General features: G+C 36.6%; 1 protein-coding gene across 1 annotated transcript in view; it reads left to right on the forward strand.

The window, feature by feature from the left end:
• Positions 1-22478, forward strand: part of GABBR2 (gamma-aminobutyric acid type B receptor subunit 2) — a 457140-nt gene that overhangs the window by 227387 nt on the left and 207275 nt on the right. The gene's annotated exons all lie outside the window — the stretch shown is intronic.

The raw sequence follows: 22478 nt of genomic DNA on the forward strand, positions 1-22478 counted from the left end.
TTAAGGAGTAGCTGGAATATGATCTGAGAATGCATGTTTCTCTCCATCATTTAGGTTTGGAGATAGGCTATAGTGAACTGTCTATAACTCCAGTGTTGTACGTCCTAGATATTCTTGCAGCATGCTTCAGTTGTGATTTAAACTTATTTATAATTTGTATTTTTTTACAGTTAAGTACAAAGCATGCTCACATTGACTTAAGGGCTGCTCATATACAAGTGTCTTCATTCTTGTTTCAATTGTACAATTGCAAACCCTTAGTATTTTTTTTTAATTTATTTACTTTCTTCTGCTTTTTAGCAGTTTTTTTAGAGTAAAACAGGCGATAAGGCAATAGAAGTGTGGTCTTAAAGCTTCTTAATTGCTTAGTTGTATCTGAGGCAACATCATTTGGAAGTTAGTGGTGCATATGTGTTCAGGAATCTTCAGACCTCACCAAGAGAGATGAGCAGACTGTTTTGGGGAAAATGGTCTTTGGAGTTTCCGACAGCTGCAACAAGGAAACTACTGGAACATGCTTTGTTGAGTGATGTGCTTGGTCTGCAATATGGCTAGATAAGGAGAACAGTGTTTGAATAAAAGTGTGTTTCAGTGGTGCACAGAGGGGCATCTCTTTGCAGCAAGAACATGGAGAAGGTTGGAGGGAGCTTGGTCAAATCCTGTCCCCATGCTAGAATAAACTGCCTTGGATATCAATGAACATCTAAATACATTGAAGTACCAGAGCTAAGGTTGTCATGCATGTCATATACTGATTCAAGGAGGAAATGCCTGCACAAATACATCAGCAAGGTGTAAAGGCTCAACCTTTTTGTGTCCTTGTTAGTTGCTGAGAAAGCTTTCTGTGATGTGGTACACACAGTTGAAACTAATTCAGAATTTCTAAGTAAAAACCAACCATATGGCAAGAAAATACCTGTATCTAGTTGCTTGTACAATATGAACTTTGCTTTCTTTTTACGCTGAATTAGACTGAAAGTTTCAGCAAAAGAGTTTGTTGTTCTATTGTATCCAGAGTAGAACTGGATCTTTGATGAAGCTTTCAGACAGTAGCAGATATGAACCAGACTCTGCAAGGACCCAGTTATATTTGTCCTGCATTATTCTATGTATGTTATCTATCAATAGGTTTGAAATTGAATATTGCTGTCTAGTTACTTTTTGGTTTGTTTATTTTTTTTTCTTATCCTTTTTGCCTTCTGTTTAGTTTTGCAGCCAGTTATGGTGAAATTGATAGTTTTCATTAGCATTGCTTAATTACCCTTCACTGCTTCCTCTCCAACAACAACAACAACAACAAAAAAACCAACAACAAAATCAAACCCAAAAAATCTAAGATTGAAAGAAAGCTCTTTTTTACTAGTTTCAAAGACACCAGCAAAATCTCATGAGCATCCCTTTAGGGAGGGAATGAATCAAAGATTCAACAGACACATTCAGCTATGTTTACTTACTTTATTGTGTCGTGTATAATGGTTTTCAGAGAAATTACTGCATGATTATTCACTGTATTTAGTACCTGTCTGAGGTGCTTGGTAAAATATTTCTCTTTGTCATTGTTCAACCAAGTCATAATGAGAATGCAAAGCCCAAATCTGGTAATTGCGAGGATCATGCTTCCTGTACCTGTAATCCACAAAAGCATTTTATTGAGAGAGATGTGGAGAGAAGAAAGTCTATAGCAACTACGCTGTCTTAGGGCATAATTACAACACACAATGCTCAAGCTTTTCCAGATAGCATGAAGAAAAAAGAGTTTTAGAAGAATATTAATTATTTTGCATTGTAGTGTTCAGAAAGTTGAAGCTGAAGGAGCAGATTGATTTTTACCAGAAATACTTTAAAACTTTTTATTCTTCAGTCTAATAAATTGCTGTCATTTGTAACCTAATTTGAAACTTTCACTGGAATATGAATTTTAAGTCTTGGAGTGCTAAATCTAATTTCATTTTTTTTCCAGAATATCTATTTTAATATAAATTTTTTACAGTCTATTTTTAAAAACTTATTCTAAACAGGAAAAGGACATTCCTTTATTCAAGATTATCTGTGCCAAATATAAAGTGAATTTTGAAAAAAAAAAAGAAACAGAAGGGAGGCTAAATCTTATCAATATTCAAGGACTCATCCAATAATAAACTATGCTGTTATTTGTTTGATTAGAAAAGATAAACAAGAATCTGTAGACAAGAATCTAAAACTGGAAAATCCACTAAGTAGCTTTCTCCATGCTTTCTGTGAATATGATATCAGAACCACTGTCATGTCATAAATAATAAATCCCTTTACCCAGTTTTCATTTTCTTTGAAATTATTTATGGAAGACAACACCATTGAGTGGGGAGGGGGTTATGGAATTTTTTAAACAATTTAGAAAAGACTTGGGATGAAGTGTGCTGGTTCCTAATTATATGGAATATAATTCTTTCAACTTTCTGGGTTTTTAAAATTTTTTAAATTTTTAAAAATTTTCAAGGAGACAGCATTTAGAAAATAGATAAGGCTATTGCCCAGAGACTTGACATGACAAATCCTATTTTTATGCATCAGAAACTCAGTACAAAATGTTATTTATTCTAATTCTGCTGTCAGAAATCTAGTGGAAGGGAAATTATGGATATTCCTTAAATATTCCTGAGGGTTCTGCTCTCTTTCTGGATTTTTTTTCTTAGCAAATTGACTTTTTTTGTTATTTTGCCTTCATACTTATCAGACTTATAATCATGTTGATTACCATATAAATTTCTTGTGTATTCTGAATACAGAGCAGGAAAACATAAATTTGGTGTTTCATCAGAAAAGAGTAATACGGCTATCTGCTACACTTTTTAAAAGATAAACTGGATACTGTTTTACAGGTGGAAAAGGATTTTGTGATGAGAAATACAAAACAAAAGACCTGCAGGGTTCTTCCTACAGTTTTGTTAATGTGAATGTCCTAATTCTGGAGGACATTCAGATTTGCTGGTGTTGGCCATTTTCCAATTGAATAAGACATTTCATGGTTAGAATGGCTGTTCTGCAATGACCAGATTTCAGGACAGGAGTGCTTCTGATTTGGGACTAACTTGGCTTTCATGGTGTGCATTTTTCTAATTTCCTTAGTTATCAGAGCACTTGATTGGTTATAAATGAGAAAGTTGCTGAAATTAAAAAAAAATAAAGGATTTTGAACTTTTTATTCCCACTTTTCTTAATCCAGATAGACATATTTGTAGAAACTGAATTCAACACTACCCTTGTGATTTATAAAGTGCCAGGTCCTTTCTCCTTGCTAAATATGTTCCTCTTCTCAAATAGTACACATTCTTTCTGATACCTTGAGCGTCAGAAAATGGAAGAAAATAAGTGTTTACACCGTTTTTTTTGACACAGTTTGGATGTCTGAGGAGTTCCCTGATGTAGTTGGTAGAGGCACTGGAAGTAATTTACATTTGCAGGATCAGCTGGAATCTCTGCTGAACTGTTACTGCGTTGAATCAGTACAGAGTGATAAAGTGATGGGAAAAAATATATATCTGGGAAATGTATATATATATGCATTTCAATTCTATAGCATTTTTCAGCATTCCACCTATAACATGTTCATCATGTATGTGTGAAAGCCTGAAGGCTGAGGAGAATTTTCCACAGAGTCAGAATTATTCTCTTAAAGCAAGACTATTTGTCTAAGGGATAATTAAAAAAAAAAGAAGAAAAGTCAAACTTTATTTTGTGCAATGCTACCATAATATAGCTTTGAGGCATTATAATTAGTGAAGAATTAGTGCCGTCTTCTCAGGATACCAAATCATATTTATTGTATACTGAATCAAAATCTGTCTAGAGAATAGATGGATTTTGTTTTAGTCATTTTTTCCCTTTCTTCTTGTCTTTGTAGAGACCATGGATGACTACACAGTAACTTACAATTGCAGCAATATTTATATTTGTTAGCAAAAAAATGTTGGTTATACTTGGAAAGATGTCATAGGATGGTTTATGTTGGAAGGGACCTTAAAGGCCAACTAGTTCCAACCCCTCTCAGAGCCCCATCCAAACTGGCCTCTAACTTAAATCTGTCCTCTTTCTGTTGGCATCCATTCACCCTTATCCCATCACTACATCCCCTTGTAAATAGTCACTCTGCAGTTTTCTTGTTGATTCCCTTTAGGCACTGCAAGGCTGCCATATTAAATACCACATTTGTTCTCAGGATATTAGAAGTTTGTTTTGGTTCCATGGGGGAGCCAAGTATTGGGAAAAATGCAGTGCATGTCAGAGGTTTTTTTTAATTCCTTTTTTATTCAAAACATGACACTATTTTTTAAAAATGTTTTTCTGTAATTTTTTATTTGCTAAACCTTTGTCACTGATGTGAAGTCATGAATGTTACCATTCTCGCTGATTTATGCCTGAACTGTTGCAGTGGGGTGTTCTGCTTCTTGCATTTATTGCTATTATCTCTTATTGTAAATCAAGTTTCAAAATTGTTAATTTATTTCTCATCTTTATGACCTTCTATTATTTCTGTGTAATGGAAAAAGAATTGCAGTGGAGGAGTGAGAAAATTAAATACAGTGTTGTCTTTTCCTTTTGTGTCAGCCAGAGACTAGCACAGTAGGATAAAATTCCATCACAGTAGTTGCTGCACAATTGAAACCACAGCCATGAAATAGCTTTCAAGTCTGTCCCTGACATCCTGCATTTGAATGAATCTAGTCATATTTCATAACTGGAAAAATGCTTATTTATATGAAGTTTGCTTTGTATTTTGATGCTGATTATTTCTGAAGATTTATCTTAGCAGCTTGCCTCCAATTTCCAGGCTTCAGAAACCAGTGTGCTGTACAGGAATCTCAGAAATACAGGACATGTTAGCAATGGAATAGGAACAGGAGAAAGTATTTATTTCATGTCATTCTGGAAAAATAACATACCCAAGATGCTTAAATTAAAAAATGTGTCAGTCTTTGGCAGAGAATCAGATAAAATTAGCATGGACTTCAGCAGGATTAATTTATCCTTAATATGGGAGTCTAACAAACATTTCTGTTAGTAGCATTGATCAGTGGGGCTAAATTTGCATGAATAGTTCTGAATTATGCCTCAAGATCTATTTATACCTGCAGTTAAATTCTCTTTGTTGGCATGGCTGAGGTAGGGTGAATAGTAAAAGTGTTGGGGGGAGGGCAGAAATTTCAATCAAACAATTTCTTGTTAATATAGAATAGAGCTTTAAATGAACATTTAATTTTATAAAAGGGGTGGGGGGTAGAGGATTAGTGTGCAGTGGAATACTTAACACTATGAAGACATCTGTTACTGAGAAATACTTTTGAATGTTCAATCAAATTCAACTTAATTTTGAGCATTTGAAAATTTCTTGTTGGACATTAACTATAATTGGCTGATTTGAGGGAGTACAAAAAGCTAGCAAAACACATAGTCAGGAAAATCTATAAATGTATGCACACACACACACTCACAACCCCAACGACTCTTGGCAAATCTCAGTTTTTTCCTACACCTGACCCTATGAGTGTGACCTGTTCTGAATTTAATGCCTTTTCATTTTTCAGAGCTTTAGTCCTGTTAGGGCATTTCTTGTGTAGCACAAAAAAGAAAAGCACTTGGAATCTGAATGTGTGCAAGATCCCCTACAGAGTTTTCTGTTTTTGCTTGAACCTTGAATCTCCATTTATCTGAGAAGAGATAAATATGGTGAATCTCTTACTACATTACTCCCTCCTGACTTCCAGTAAATTATCCAACTCCCATGAGCAAGTGAGAGCAGTACAGTGGGTTGGTGAACTAATTTGCTCTCTATGTGGCCAGTTCATTTAGGAGACTCCTCAAAAGAGACAGCTGCTAAACTGAGCCATCAGCAAGTTTGCATAAGGTCATAAACAATGTTTGCTCATTAGGAAAATTCATTGCAAATGTTTTCATCTGCCAACAGTGTAAAACTGCATACAGAAGGAAATACTAACTTTTAGAAATGAGATCTGAAATTTACTGTGACATTTCAAAGATTAGCCCTCAAGCTAATCAGCAGTTGACGATTTAATAGTTGTAGTAGGTGTCAAATAAAAAAGGCTTTTGTCTGAAGTTGTAGAACACTTACTGCAGCATCTGTCATTTTAATAGCTGGATATTTGATGAAAATAAATGAACAACATACATTTATAGAAAAGCTAGTGAAACATTTTCTGCCTGATATCTCTTAGCTTCCTCTGCTTTGTATTTAATTTTGTCTGTATCTAGACAGTGTTTAACATAATATTTAGTATGCCCTAGAAGTTGCTTTGTTGCTGCTTTTTGTACAAAGAGTGGAAGTCCCTACAAATAATAAAGAAACAAAGCTCAAGGGAAGGTTATTGCACTGTCTGAGTGGTGGTGCAGGTTTGTACTTCATAGGGTAGCTCTCTTCAAGCTTCTAAGGAAAGCAAGTGCATTTTGTAGTACCACAACCTTGGGTTTTTTTCTGTAGTGTGATTTGGTTTCTAGCTGCATGTTTCTAATCAACCTTTTGCTTATTTGTTGGGATTGCATTTTTTTGTCCTTTTGATTTGTTTTTCTTGTCTGTATTCCTTGAATTTGAAGGATGAAAAGACTAAAGAAAAAGGTTAAATTTTTGAAAGCTCTGTCCTGCTCTAGATCAGCAGTTAAGCTGGGAGAGGGTATTGATAGTTTTAAAGCGACTTTTTAAGACAGTTTTTTCCTTTACTAGTTGGGTTTGTCTGAAATTGTTACAGAGGGCTCTTTCTTTCAAGATGCTGAAAGAATGGCCAGTGTGTATGTGTTGGACAGACACATGTTCTGATGTCTGTTGAATAAGCAGGACATTGTTTTTACTGATTATTAGGTAGTCTTTTGTCTTCTGCTTAGTCAGAAGTACTGCTAGGTAGATTCCTTTGCCACCTCTTCACCATCTATCAGAAAAAGACGGAAAAATGTTATGTGCCTTCCGTCACTGCATTAAAGTCCTGTGTCCTGCTTCAACAAGTTGGGATTTTTTTATATGAGAGGAAGTGTTGTGTGCCTACTGAAAAAGGGTGATAGGATAAAATTCTACAGACACTTAAGGAGAAATGTCCTTGCAACAAGTGTACCATTGAAATGTCATCTCCTAAAATTATAGAAAATCTGGAGTAGCTCCATCCACCTGTACTGTGACTTCAAACCATGTCAGTATCTTGTGATCAGTAGCAGATGACACATCAGTGTGGATCTCTGGTGATGATCCCATATCAGCAAGAAAATACCAGCACCTCTTTTCATCATATATAAGTTCATAAAAACAGTTCAGGGTTTGCAATATATGCTGTAAGAACTCCTTTGACAGAGTCTCCTCTGCAATAATTATCCAAAATGAAAATGTGGTGAAAGGCATATGGTGTTGACAATGTTGCAAATTTCTAAATTTCTGTTTGCAGTTTCTTGCAGTTTCTCCATTTCTGTCGCTGATTGGCAGGTACAACACCCCGAGGAAGGACTGAAACATTGCTGTAAAGGGAGATGCAGAAGGAAAGTGGAGTGTGATGGAGAAGGGAGAGTCTGAAGTGCTTTAGCTGCCCTGGGACCTGTTGCAGTTCTTGGTAGCAGTTGTAGCACACAGTGTGTCAGTCAGTACAGCAGCCTAGCAAACAACTGTCTTGAGAGCTGTGATTACATAGCACAGGTTAAAATTATTTCAAGCCCCTTTCAAGTAATGTCTGTAAAGAAGGACTGCTCCTTCCCCAAGAGAGAAATAACTTGAGTGCAGAGGGAACAGATGAAGTATCAGCAGGGTCTGAGTTCTGGCGGAGAGGCCCTGGAGAGGAATTATATCCGTAGCTATGTCCCCAACCTGCACACATGCTTTTTTAAGAACAATGATTCTGGGAAGGAAGACTGCAGGAGAATGTGTACGTAGGAGAATATAATGGGGAGGAAAAAGATTTCCTGGAAGGCTCTTTTCGAATCTGCATCACTGAACAGTCTGAGTTTCTGAGTTCTGAGTTTCCAGTCTCTAGTGTCTCTTGTTCTAGTTCTGATTTGTTTATTAGTGCTTAGAGTTTTGTGAACATCTTCTTACCTGACTATGCATTTCCTGAAATTGATTTTACTGCCTTTGTTGAACAGCAGATCAGCAACAGATTATGTCAATTCCACAGAAATATGTCCAGATAAGCCAGATGTGCATGGACCATGTGTTTAGTAGCTGGGTCATATAAGTATGTACTAGATGCAGTTTGATGGTCTTGAAGAGCCAGCGAGGCTCTTTTATGGTTACCTGGCAGATGGTGTGTGACTCATACAGGTGCAGGCTGGCACAGGCACAGCTCAACCATACTGCCAGGTGTGTATTTGCAGATGATCCAGTGAAGCTTAAAAAAAAATTAAAAATGTAATCCATGGATTATGGGCATTCCAGAGCAACATTGGTTTTCAGTGTATAGTTATTCCTGCATTTGGTGTCCCTAAGAAGGAAAAAAGATGTATGGCAAATTAAGGGATGCTACCATTTCTGTCTGATATGTCTCCATTTGAAATTACAAGCAAATATATCTTATATGGATATTTCCAAGCCCTCAGGTGCCCAGTGGTTTGGGGATGAAAACCACCAAACAGAGCCTTGAAGTGCAGCATATTCTCTCAGCAGGCACAATGGTCAGAACAAGATTAGATATACTGAATCAGCCTCAGTCTATAAACTCTTTCCTCAGGGCTATATCTGATTTATATCCTTTCCCTCCTAGAAAAGAGCTCTAGAGAAGTACCTGGTTTAGCTTCATATTTGGGATATGAATGCTCTTTTGTCATGATTCTAGAGTTAAAAAACACTATTATTTTGGAGTTAACATATTTTAGAAACAGTATAAAACTGAATTCCTGAGTGCTTGAGGGAATTGCAGTTCTTCTTTTATTTTCCACAAGAACAGATGTTAGCCCTGCTGCCTTGGGATTGTTCCAGCTCTGGTAATTCTGTTCTGTGTACCTAAAACTCTCACTGAGGTTTCAGATGGATGAGGAAGTTATTATTTACTAGCTTTTCACCAGGACTCCTCTGGGACAATAAATGCCGTAAAGATGCAAAATTTTAGTATTACTGTTCTCCCTTCTCTAAGTAGACTTTCATTTTATTATTATTTCACTGTAAAGGAAAAACATAAGATTTTGTTGTTTGAGCCTCTTCTTGTTTCAATCAGGGACAAATCCCTTTTAGCTTCATGGTGAGCAGGAGGCAGTTATTACCAAGCAAAGTACTTGAATAAACAATTTGAAAATATAACTCAAAACCTTAATCTAAAATCATTTTTGCTCACAGAAAATGTAGGAGAAACTTCTTTTGAGATGCTGTCTGGAATTAGTGGGGGTATTTTAAGAGTTCTGATCAGGTGTATTGCTGTAAGTTAGTAATGAATGATTAGGCTCAAGAGCTCGTTCAAGTGCATTTGGAGAATGTGTTGAGTGTACCGTATGGAATTACATGACTCAGATGTCAAATAAATGTGAGTGATTAAAATAATGGGGGAGTTTAGCAATTTAAAATAATGTCTAGTGATGACTATAAGAGCCTGCGACTTTAAGTGCAGATCATGTAAATCAAAGAAATGCTGAATGTTTTGGTGATCAGTTGTGCTCATTGTATATATTCTTTTGGATCAACAGTGTTATTCTTCACTGGGTATCAGATGGCTGGGAAAATGAAACATGGAAAAAAGATAAATGAGAAATCTCAAAGCATACAAATAATATTCTGAAGGCTGAAGCAATAGGAAGAATATTCATAGGCCAGTTTGTTGAAATCTCAAGAATGTGTTTTCTGCTGTTTTTTGAAGAGTTTTCATCATACTACTCCAAAATCTTCTCAACATCTGCTTTTCTTGAGCATTTAGAAAATGAGTAAATCTCATAAATGATAAATACAATTCTAAATGTGCTTAAATCTGAAAGCAGGTTCATTTAGTAAATCAATTCTGAAGTATAAAATTAGTTCTAACCTGCTTCTATTTATCCTCTATAGCACTGTTTTGGATACTCTAGGAAAAGAAATAAAATGCATACATTTTCTATGACAGTTTTTATACCCCATTTACAAAGATCTATTGATTTAGGTTAATTGTACTTCTCTCTATTGTTGAATAGTTGCTTGGGAAACTTTATTTATGTTCTGCTTTCATCTAGATTACCCCATCACTGGGCAATTTTAAAAAGCTTTTAAAATGAGCCTTTTTTGTCTTCAGTGATAGTGACCCACTTGATGTTACAAGAATTAGAATTTAGCATGATGGGAATTTTTGTGTGCACCTAAAAGCAAAGTTTTCCCTTGGGGAATATTTTGCAATGTGACATTTTTACTTTATGGCCGGTAAAAAACTCTTAACTTTTAAAACTGTATTTATTTTAATTCTCTGTTCACACTGCAGCACTTCTGAGTTTTTACCTTCACAAATTAACATATTCTCCACTGTTGTTAATCTTTACAGCAGCTCTAGGCAAAAATATTTCTTAACTTGAATATAGAATTTTGCTGAGTGTGAATCCACCTGCAGCAGTGTTAAGAGTGGTGTTATTAGCTGACTTAGCCTGGAAATGCTCTGAGGTTGTCAGGTCTGATGTTCAGTGGATTATATTTTCATACATCACTGCTCGTCTTTTCTGGCAGTCATGATTTCTATGAACTAGTTTTCTTCCTTGGAGAGGTGCTCCAGTTGTAAATAGGATTCTTGGAGCCTGCAAGCATTTTAGTGAAACACAGGAAAGTTAAAGTATTATAATGTCATTTATTGCAGATAAATGCACAGTACATTTTCAAATAGTTTTCTAGTATTTTTGGAGTCAGCTTTTAGAACTTCTGTATTTGATACTTTCTGCTCTTCTCCCCACCGTCTTCTCATAGGTTGTTTTCTCATCTGCTGCTGAGGATGAGTTTGGCATTTTCTAGACTCTGCTAGAGCCACATAAAGATAGTTATTCTTTAGGATTTTATAAAACAAAGGAGATGTTGCACTTCAGTAGAGTATATGGCATGGTAGGATTTCCCCCTTGGAGTTCTTAGCATAAACATTTGGAAGGTGATGAAGCAGAAAGTGTAGCAGGGCCCTTGATGGAGCCTCTTCAGTACAGGACATGCTCCACTTGGACTGCATCCCAGCTTCAGTCCTGCCATGACAAAGCAGGATGAGACCAAAGGCAGCACTTGGAAAACTAAAGTAGGCTGCCTTTTAGTTTGTTGGGATTTTTTATCCCCAACCACCTCATTTGAACAATTTGTAGGTAATTCTATTTCACACGTTTTAGAAAAATAGTCCTAGGATTGTGATTTCTACATTATCACCCACTTTATATATGGTCCATTGTGACAGCTGAGGTTGTTGGCATGTGAACTCAAAGCACTGGACAGCAATCAGATTCTTCTCTCATTTTTTATGAATAATATTAATTAAGTCTGTGACCTGTTGTGCTTCACATGTTGAATCTTTCTGTGTTGAATCTTTCTGTAATTTTTCCAGTTCTGTAATTCATATTGACCTCAAATGCACCAAAACTTATAATCATGCCTCCTACTAACCTGTCAAAAATCAGATTATCCTTTTAGAACATGGTCTATAAAGAAGTTCACACATCACTCTGCTGTTGTTACTTTTAACAGCATCTATATTTTTAAATATCAGCCTCCAACATCTAGCCAAAGCTTCATTAAACCTTATTGTCTCTCCTAAAAAATCTTTTTGCCCTTCACCCAAGAACTTCTTGAACTGCTTTGACATTAAATCTCATGTATGTGGCTTAAGACAAGGAGAGCTGTACCCAGCTCTCTCACTTATGTGTCATCAAACCTTTCTGGCTGAGTGACCCTTCATCCTGAGCATAACCTGCAGAGTCTCTGTGCAGTGCCACTTATTTAGTATCAGTAGATGTTATAACAGGTAATTAGATGAAAACAACCCAACTCTAACCAAAACAAGATAATTTGAGTACAAAAGGTGAACTCACTGTCAAACAGTATCATAGATGGTGTAAATAATGCTGTCCAGGGCTGATGTTTCATCATCACTGCAGAGGATACTTTATGTGCTGCTTGGAAATATGACTGTAATACTGAAAAACTGAAGAACTTTCAAGAGTAACTCAACACAGATCATGAGATTATAGAGAATTATTTGAGGGAAGAGTGGTTCCATAATAGCATGTTTAAAAATCAGCATGGTTTTCCATTCATGATGGATTGACATAGGGGGTTTTGTCTGCATAAATTAGCTATATAAGAGCCAAGACTTGATCTGGAACTCTTTGAAAAATGAAGGTACTATTTTATAGTTTGTAAATTTTACACTTTTTCTACCTCATAAATTGTGCCTCAAAAACTTCTGGTGAAATTCTTCTGCCTGTGGAATTTCAGTTCTGCCTCATTCATCCTGGCTGCTGAATTAGACAGCGGTTCACTCGTTTTTGACCGTGTAGTTAGGATGATGTTGTGCATGAGCAGTCATCATTGTGAGTGCTGCAGAGCAGCCAGAGCTAAAAGCCACACCTAGGGACGGCAAAGAATATTGTCCCAGAGGGAGAGACAGCAGCAAAGCCTGGCAATTTTCCCTCCCTCCCCTAGCCACCCCCAGTGAAGGAAAGGGTCATGCTCAATGCAGTGAAGGAAATAGTTTGTTGGTTTTTTTGTGGAGTCTCAAGCACTGAAGATCTTCCCTCAGGTGTTTCCTTGTCCTGCATGCTACTGCTTGATTTGCTTTTTGATACACTGAGGTGTTGCTGCATTTGCCTGCTGACTACCAGGTGTGGTGGGGCTACAGCTACACCATGTTTGTGTTGAGCTGCTTTGGTTAAAATGTTCTTCAGGAGTTACAGAGGAGAGAGGAAGTTCCAGTGGTCAGAAGTGCATGTCTCAGCTGAATGTGAATTCTGTGAGACAGAGGTAAACTTCTGTAGCCTGGAGGTTCTTGTTCTGCTGAACTCAGATGCTTGCTTCAGACCAGAGAAGCATGTGAGCTTGTCCAAGAGAGACTTCACTGACATTTTCTGTTAGATATTCTTAACATTAAGTTTTCTAAGATCATAGTTAAATCTCATAAATTTTATTACTGGTGCTTTCGTTATGAATGACACTGAAGACTGGCATTTGAGACACAAAATATCAAACTTGTCACTTAATTTCCTTTTTTTTTTAAATTACAATCTTTTCTCAGTGTCAAGCTACACAATTTCATCTTCATTACAACAGATTTGTTGATATAGGAGCAAGGCAAACATATAAGAAAAGCAATTATGACACTACAAAATTTGATTGGGGATTAAAAGTATAAATTGCCTGAGGTAAGAACACATACATCAGCTAAATTGCATCTAGAAATAAATCAGTCAAGCTACACGTACAGCTGAGGGATGATTGTTTGCTGGTCCCTTTGGATGAGTGCACAACAAACCAACACAGCATTAAACACCGGGTCACACACTGATTGCTGTGAGTAGACCTCAGCAGCATCACAAATGCTTTGCAAGAACCTTTCCATTGTAAATTCTGGAATTGTTAATTGATTCATGATTTTTTGTGTGTGATTTTAAAGCTATTAATTTTAATGAGATTTATTCTATAGCCTACTCTTTAAATGCAAAGACTGTGCCACTCTGGAAATTTGGATCTCTTTGCATCTAGATGGTGTTTTCTGCTAGTTTCCATTTTCAAGATTCAAGTTATATTACAGAGGCCAAAGAGCCACAACTAATATTCTAGAAAAGATTCAATGCTCAGCTTTCAGCCTAATGTTCCAGACCTATGCGTGTTAGTGTCAAGTTTTCCCTCTTGCAGAAAGTAAGGGGAAAGCATATGGGAAGAAAGACATCCTTTAGTGGTTATTTCCTAAACGGTGAACAGAAAAGCAAGCTTTCTCTCTATTTTGAGTCTATTTTCCATAGCACAGCTGTTAAGTCCCAAAGGATACAGCAGGGGCCATTTCCCCAATTTGAGTCAACCCTTAGCCTGTGAGAGAGGGGAGGGATCCTGCTCCAGAGCACTTCTGAAATGCATCTCAGCTGCTCCTGGGCTAAGGAAGAAGCTGTGATAGAGGGAACAGAAATCCCTGTAGATGTGGTTCAGAAAACATTTGGATAAGTAGTTGTTATGAATCATGAATATTAAGTGTACTTTCCCTTAAAACCTAAGTAGTGGCATCTGACTCATTGGGCTCATGAATTTCTGTAGCTATTCCTGCAAATAGCTTGTACATGGATGGAAGGAAGGAAGGAAAATGTAACTACTTTGCCAATTATTTCTTTTCATCTTTGTGTTTTATGTTTGGGCATTTGGGGTTTTTAAGATCTGAGCACTTTAGTGTTCTGGTTTTTTATGTTGCACCAGTGAGTAAATGTCAGGTGTTAAAATGTTCAGGCAACTAAAGATGCAGCTAAGCACTGAAATATTGGTTTTATTGTATTTCCGACTGAACTACATCTATGAAGTATTAAGAAAAGTGGATGACAAAATTTATATATATCCTGATAATCATGTTATGCATCTTATACATTTATAGTGTGTTTTAGATAAGGATTTTGATCAATTGGTAAGCTGGTCAAAGGCTCACCCAGTGATGAGTGATAAAAAAGTGATATTAAAAAGAACTCCATAATAATTATAAAATAAACCTGGAATATCTTAAGTGTTGCCCACTTACAAATATCAAACTGCATATCTCTCTGCTGTAAGTTGAAGGAACATGTAAAGCGAAACCAAATATTTAAAAATTGCACAATATACTTTCTCTACTTACACTTTAAAATATTGGGGGCAGAATAGCTGTCTTTCATATTTTCTTTCTGAAAAATATTTTTCCTGAGGCTTTCAAACTGCTTATACTGGTCTTTCTGTTAAGCTCTGATTAAGCAAAGTGATTAGAAACACACTGAATATTAAGAATGAATATTCCAAATGGGCTGGTGAAGGGCTGTATGGAATCAAGTCTTTAAAGAGTACATTCCTTGTTTTGCAAAGAAACATTTCCCTTATAGAGTTAATGTTTAGTATCTCCTCTTTGTGGAACTGTTTTACAATAACCCAAATGTTAGTTGTGGGAGACTAAACTTTGTTATACAAAATGTGAATATTATACAAGTTTTAATGTGCATCTCAGTGAAATTAAAGGCATGTCAGGCTTAGGTTTTTCAACAAAGGCATGCCATCGCCTGGGGGCTTGTCATGGCTGAAAATCTAGTCTGTGACATGCTTTTCACTTCTCTGAGTGACAGGCGAGGCAGTGCTACCTCCAAAATATAACGTGTTAAGGCTTCTGCAGACTGCATATATTTTATGATCTTAACTTATAACAGAATCGTAGAGTATCCTGAATTCAAATGGAGATAATAAAATTGAAAGTAGTGCTTTAATTTTAGGTTGGCTTTGTTATTTGAGGTCTGCAAACCATGGACTCCTCTCAGTCACAAAATGCAGCTGTGTGTAATGCAATCCCAATGCACCACAGCAGCCTTATTTTCTCTTGTGTCTTTCATAGTGACTACATTTCCACAAAGCTCAGCAACTCCTGGCAGTCCATAGGTGAGAGGAGCCAGGAAAGAGCTTGCTCTAAATACCCTGTGTGTTCCTAGTATAATCTCATTCAGCAGCCAATCCCATATAAGAAAGGGAACAAGTGAAAAAAATTCTGAAACACAGAAATTCCTTTGTGTTTTAATGAGATTTTTAAGAAAAGAAGAGAGGGATGGCTATCTTTCTCTGTCAAAGTATTATTATTATTTTCTCAATTCAAAAAAATTTATTATCTCATCGTGATAATAATGTTTAGTCACTATTATATTCATAAGATTTATTTGTTGTTTCAATGCTATTTCACTTATAACAATGAGAAAAGTTACTTTGAAAAACCACAGTTTTTTAGGGAAATGCAACTTTGGGTTCATGTCCCTTTACCTTTTGTTCACTGGCAGCCAAAATAAATACATTCAGAAATCAGACATCACTGCCTGACTTAGACACTGGTTGTAGTTATAAAATGTGGATGCTTTGCTCTGCAGATGCTGTGGTGCACAGCCTTGAAGCCCTCCCCCTCCCAGGATATTCACCTTGCTACCTTCTCTACAATTTCTCCTCCACTCCAAGATGGCACTGTCTTTTGTTCTCATATCTGTAGTTGTAAAAAATCCTGCTGGTCATGACCAAAACTTGAAATCTTTATTAAAAATATATTTCTCCCTCCTAGCCTTTGTGCTGTGATTTAATCTGCAACTCCTGCTACAGTTCTTCTTTACCTTTGCAGTTCCTAAATGAAAAAGCTTTTTTGTCTATCAATTGCCTCCTTCAAACATTTGTGACAATATCTCCTTTTACTTGTTATTCAGCCATTCCATATAGATGGCAAGGTCTTAATCCTCTCCAGGAAATTAATCCCTATGTACTTAATTTGATTTAAATTCCTCCACCAATGCATATGTTAAGAAGTTATGTGGCAGTGAGCAGGCCATTGATTTAAATACTGTGATCTGAGAGAGGAAATAGTATTTGACATGTATGATGTTGGGAAAAGATGCTTTTGTGTTGTGGCTTTCTGAATTTTCCTTCATTAATTCACATCTTTCTGTGGTGGCAGTGTTTGTGTGTGATGGGAACTTTCTCAATGTAAGTTATCCCAGAGCTTACTCCAAACAGATGGGGCAGTTTTGCTTATCTTTCTCACTATTTTCCCTCTTTGCCTTTAGTTTGAAGATTAGTTTGTTCAGATCTACCTTATATGTGGTAAACACTGGCTATTTTCCTGTCCTAATTTCCACATTCCTGAAGCCTGCGTGTTGTTTTCAGCCTAATCTTGTAATTAACTGCAGGAGGGTAGTACTGATGCAGGTGAGTACAGCTGGCCCCTTTCCCAGCCTTCCTTGGTGCAGTCTTTTTGCAGGCTGGGTAATAAGGATGCCTTTACAGAGAGAGTATTTCCAGTTTGTTGGTCTATAATGTTAAAAAAGGCAAGACTTTCAAGTGATTCTCATATTTTCTGTATAGCGCTTCTAAAATACACAGTAATTAGCATGCATTTGTACTCACTGATGGCAGGCTTTTAACACTAAAAATATGAAATATTTCTTTAAAAGTTGGATGTTTCAAAATTCTCACCCAAAACTAGAATTTTTTTTCACATTTTAAAGTTTTGCATATGCCAGCATAAGGAAACTGTAAATTTGCTTTGTTGTTTTTTTTTTTTTTAAGTGTGGATGAAGTGGAAACCACTTTTACAAACTCCCCAAACCACAGAAGAGGTTATCAGGGGTTATAAGGCAAGAGAAGAAGGGTGGAAGCTTGTTCCTTCCAGTTATGTAGAAAAGCTGAAAAAACATTGAATGCTGCATCTAGGAAGTTGTTGACAAACACTGTTTTTATGTTTGAAAAACCTGACCTGATTTCACTGTAGAGAAAGGTTAAGTGAAGTTTAAAGATGACATCATTTGCAAGCCACCAATTTTTGAAGGCCATATATCCCCATCCTGCTAAAAAAGGTGAAAACAAGAAAAATGAAAACCAGATGGTGCTCTTCGCTTTAGCAGAAGCGGTCATAACTCTCTTCAGATTAGCCATCCAGGATATGGTAGAAGAAAAGATGATTCATCTTAAAAAATGGTGTCATGTTCTTATTTCAGGGCTGCTTTTCAGCTGTCCCCCATTTTGTCTTGCTGTTTCCTTTTCAATTCTGTAATACCAGCTAACCCACCATAAACTGAGCTCTGATGGGAACTGGGAGATGAGAGTAATTTCTCCCTTGCTATTCATGGGGCTCTTTCTTGTTGTAGAGCTGGAGTAACCCAGGAGCAGTGGGCTTGGGCTGGTTTGTGTGACCCAGGGTACTGCAGCGCATGGAGGCAGCGCTTGAGTCAAGCCTGCTCCAGAGCAGGCACCAATCCCCTCTCTGTCTGAAGATAGACTCTGTGATAGCCTCTAACAGTAGCTAGAGGTGAGAGGGCTCTGTGTGAAGGTCAGGCACAGCAATCAGAGCTCTGTTGTGGAGCGTGTTTGAAGTGTAGCCAGCACATTTGAATTTGAATGCATTTTCTTACTGAGTGCATATTCTTATAACTGCTATCTGCACGATCTTTCTTTTCAACGAATGGTATTTCATGCAGTGTGTCTGAATGAAAAACTTCTCCTGTTTGCTGCACACTGAAATGAACAGCCAGGTTTGGCAAAATATGAGAGCTTTTTCTGGATCTGATGCTTGCTGAAGTTTTGCAGTGTTTGTAGGTTAAATGGGAAAAGGAGAGCTAACTCAAGACTGTAGCTCTGTTGAGTGTACTTTGCACTGAGGAAATCTGTTGTTTATTTCAAATGTTGAGCAACAGCATTTTTGTTTAGTTGATTTTCTGTTTACATCATCAGGTAAAAGAGATAAGAAGCAGGAAACAAAATGCAAATTGGGAAGGGCTTCCTACAACAGCATCCTTAGTTCATTACAGGGAAGGCTGAAGTTATGGAATAAGATATCTCCCTGATAAGCATCATGCTGAGATATACCAAATTTGTTTGACTGCATACAGTGACCAAACAATTGTGATTTTACCTAGAACACATAGAAAAAAAAAAAAGGAAAATTTTAGTATAACTGTTGGGAAGAAGAGAATTAGGAGAAAGTTTGCAGCATTTGATGTACAGAAAATTTAAAAATAAAACTCCAATAGGAGCTTTTGCATTTGAAGAATACTTGTTTTTTCCTACCATAGGTTCCATAGATAAATTTAAAACTAAAGATGGTTCATCTCAAGCTATAATTAGAGTTATTCTTTAAGGAAACTAGTTCTGATAAAATGAAAATTTTAGAGAAAAATCCTGTAATACTAAAATAGCATAATAGTTCCTAGGACATATTTGAAGTGCTGGGCTACTAGATTATCACAACATGGAATTTGCAATTATTTCATTAAATATAAACAATCAACATGGAAAATACTTTGTCTGCCATTTCCCTGTTCTGCACCTGTAAGTAATATTCAGTATATCTGTGATGTGTGGCAAACTGGTCTTCATACACTTTATCTTACAATTTTTAAGATAGGGAATATTTTATACGCACCTGAGGATCCTTTTCACTCATGAGGAGACAGAGAGTTATCATAATGCTCTACAGCATGTAATATAGTAAGTTGTATACAGTATATTGTATACATTTATGCAGTAGATTGTAAAAATTAAGCACTATAGAATAAAGACAGAAGCTGACTCATGCTTAAATTGCAGTGGCAATATTAACCCCATGTGAAATGCATGATATTTGGACAAAAAGGTTACAACGGCCTCTGGTATCCACATGCGAAGTAGAAAGTCTTATCCTTCTCCCTTCAGTTAGTAGGAAAGTTTATTTTGCTTAGCTGTCATCAAGAATATTTAGACCTTTATTTTCAATGGGGAAATTCCAATAATAAAAACTTGGTGGAGTGAGAATTGACTCAACTTCTAGGAAAAATTTTAAAGACATTCAGAGGCTCAGAAAATCTCTAAATTATGGTCTTTATTAATAAAGTAGTACATGTTCTGGATAAAAATAATCATCATTTGGATACATTTTGACAAGAAAAAAAAGATGAATGTTTTCTTGAGACAGAAATTTGTATTAATTATACTTCACTGATGTCAGTAGAAGACTTCAGATATTTTCTATGATGCTGTTGATCAAATACTGGTTAGAACGACTGGAGACATGAATTTTCTCTCCAGACATCACCTTTAAATAGGATATTGATAGTCTTCTGCGGGTTAGATATAAAAAGCTTTGCAACTACGAGCAACTTTATCTCTGGATCCACTACTCCCTGTGTGCACTACATGGGGAGCAAAATAAAGTTCAGTCTTTAAAATGTAAGAGTACAAACACTGTGTCTCTTTTCAAGAGTATGAACATACCCTGGCAGAAAAGAGTACGGACACTGTGTCTTTGTCTGTCAGACAGACTGTGTCCACCCCGGGAGATAAGTCAGAGAGTGCTGGAAATTGTTCCTGGCTTCCAGCCACAAAAATTACTGTCAGGGGTTAGTAAGCAAAATCCCTTTTCTGAACACATTGAGTCAAAAAAGTCACATCAGCAGCAGTAAGCATCTCACCTCTTGGGCTCCTGTATATCCCCCCTGCCACTTTGCAGAGGGAAGGTTTCTGATGAGAAAAAGGAGAAGAGCGAGATAGATGAAGCCCTCCCTGTCTCTAGGGGTTACCAATGCACCTTATCTGGCAGATGGGAAGAGAGAGAAAAAAGATTTAAAAACAATGCTGCATAAATTCCTTTATCTAATGTGGACAGTAACACACTCCAGCAGTACCACCTGATACCCAGATCTGCATTGAAGCTTCCCAGTCATCTCCTACGAGTACCTCTGCAGGGGTAAAGCTTTTTCCAATACCATGAGACACAGCAATATGGCTCTTCCAAGGAAGTTGACTTGGCTTATAGGCTTCAGAAAAATAGTCTAGAATGAGTGGTATCTTCCTTATATGAGTATTCTGAGTTTTTGAAAACAACATAATTTGTATGCTAATAAGGTTTCCATTATTGCAATGATTGCTTTCTTGTCCATTAATTACATATGCTTTGATCAGTCGGCATTAGTGTGTGCATAAAATAGCTTTACAAATATTTAATAAATGGGTTCACAATATTAGTGTTTTTAAAGATAGTTATTGCTACAAATTAAGAGATTCCTTTTCCAGCTTAGAATATGAAGATAAATATGGTCTAATTTGAGAAGCAATTGTTAGCTGTTTTGCATTTATTAATTCCTTTTATGAGTGATAGAAAGAGAGTAGAATCTCCTTTTAAGTGCTGTATCCTCATTCTAGCTGGGATTCAACATTGTCATATCACTGCAATATAGTGAAAAACATCATAAATATTCATTGAATGCCAGTGGCAGAGAAGGAAATACTTTCTTATTCTAATACCACTTTCATTTAAGATAGATGAAATAAAAGGCTTCTCATTAGTTATTTGGGGACATTTAATACTCTATAGGCATGCCATACACTTGGCCAATTAGCATAGATGATTGATGACAAGAATTCAAAAATAGAAGTAACTGATTTCTAAGAGCAGCTGTGGGTACAGGGGTTTGCTGCTACTGTACAGAGCAATGCAGAGTATTAAAGAGAAAATTAGTCCCATTCCATTCAGTGTGAGTGTGTTGACCAAGATAAGGAAAAGGTTATGATACTGGAGATAGCCAGAGAAAATAATAGAATCTGTCATTTGTCTTCCTTCAGGCTGTTTAGATATTATTGCTGTCTCTCCAAGAAGCCAAGCATCTGATGCTGGAATGCTTTAATTACAGAGGTGTCAGCATGAGCTTCAACTCACAGTGCTTATTTGGAACTTGTAGAGTTGGATCTTTCATAGGAAAGTGAAGAGTAATGTATCTTTAAGCAATAGTTTCTTTTTTTTCCAGTGAGATCTCTTCCAAGTTAAAGCTTCCTAGATCTTGAAGATTTGATCTCTTAAACTGATAAGAAGGCTTTTGAATATGAGGCAACCTTCCCTTTCACTGGGAATAGAAGAACAGGCAAAGCAAGGTCTGGGACTCTGTGCTTGCCTTGGAAAATCTAAGTTTAAAATCAGTTCAGCAGCCCTGCAGAACAGTTTCAGGACTTCCTTCAGCACAAGCTGAGGTGCTACCAACAGTATTTTCAGTGGATTTACCCTGGCATCAGCTTGTTCAGTTGCTAGTGCGCTGATGGGGCTCAAACAGCAGTTCAGCCCAGCTCAGTTTGATTCAGGGGCGTGGGGCTGGGAAGGGAGAGGGGAAAATGAAAGCTCACCTTGTATTCAAATGAGTTCTGTCCTTTCTGAATGTAAATTTGGGGAATTAGAATAGGTTTGTGTATGTTATTGTCTAAAGTGTGCAGTTATGGGTTAGTAAAGATTATCTCCTCTTTTGAGTGGTATTCTGCCACCCTCAGCCTTTTGATAGACACACACACATTTTTGTAAATCAAAATTTAAATATCAGTATTTTCAATATTTAGGAAATTGTTTTTACAGTTTCAAAAGAAAAAAAATTATTTTCCTTTCAAGTAAAATATTTTTAAAGTCTGAAAACTGATATTAGCCGTTTGGAAAATGGCTAATGGGAAAAATGTATGCGGCTTTTTTTCTTATTTTCCAGCCTTCTTTGTATGTCTTCTAAAATTTATTATTTTTTTTCTTTTCATTGCAACTAAGTAAGGGATATACAAATTTCAAATTCTCTTATGTGCTAAGTAAATGAATTGTGTTATTCTGCCGAATTATCAGAGGAGAGCATTAATCTGTCCACTTTAGAAATGCCAGCGGCATTTAAAGAGAGCATAGGTGGGCATAGGTGTTGGAGGTTCAGAGAACAGCAGCCCAGAATGGTTCCTCTCCAGTCTCACTTTCAGGACACTGAAATTCAATCCCTGCCTCCATTCTGGAACAGGAAGTTCCAATACACTTTGTGCATGAGGGAGACATTTCAGACTGGCCAGGTAAAAATATTCCTCCTATATAAAACCA

This window comes from Camarhynchus parvulus, chromosome 2 (genome assembly GCF_901933205.1).
Source record: "Camarhynchus parvulus chromosome 2, STF_HiC, whole genome shotgun sequence".
In the NCBI taxonomy this organism is placed as follows: Eukaryota; Metazoa; Chordata; class Aves; order Passeriformes; family Thraupidae; genus Camarhynchus; species Camarhynchus parvulus.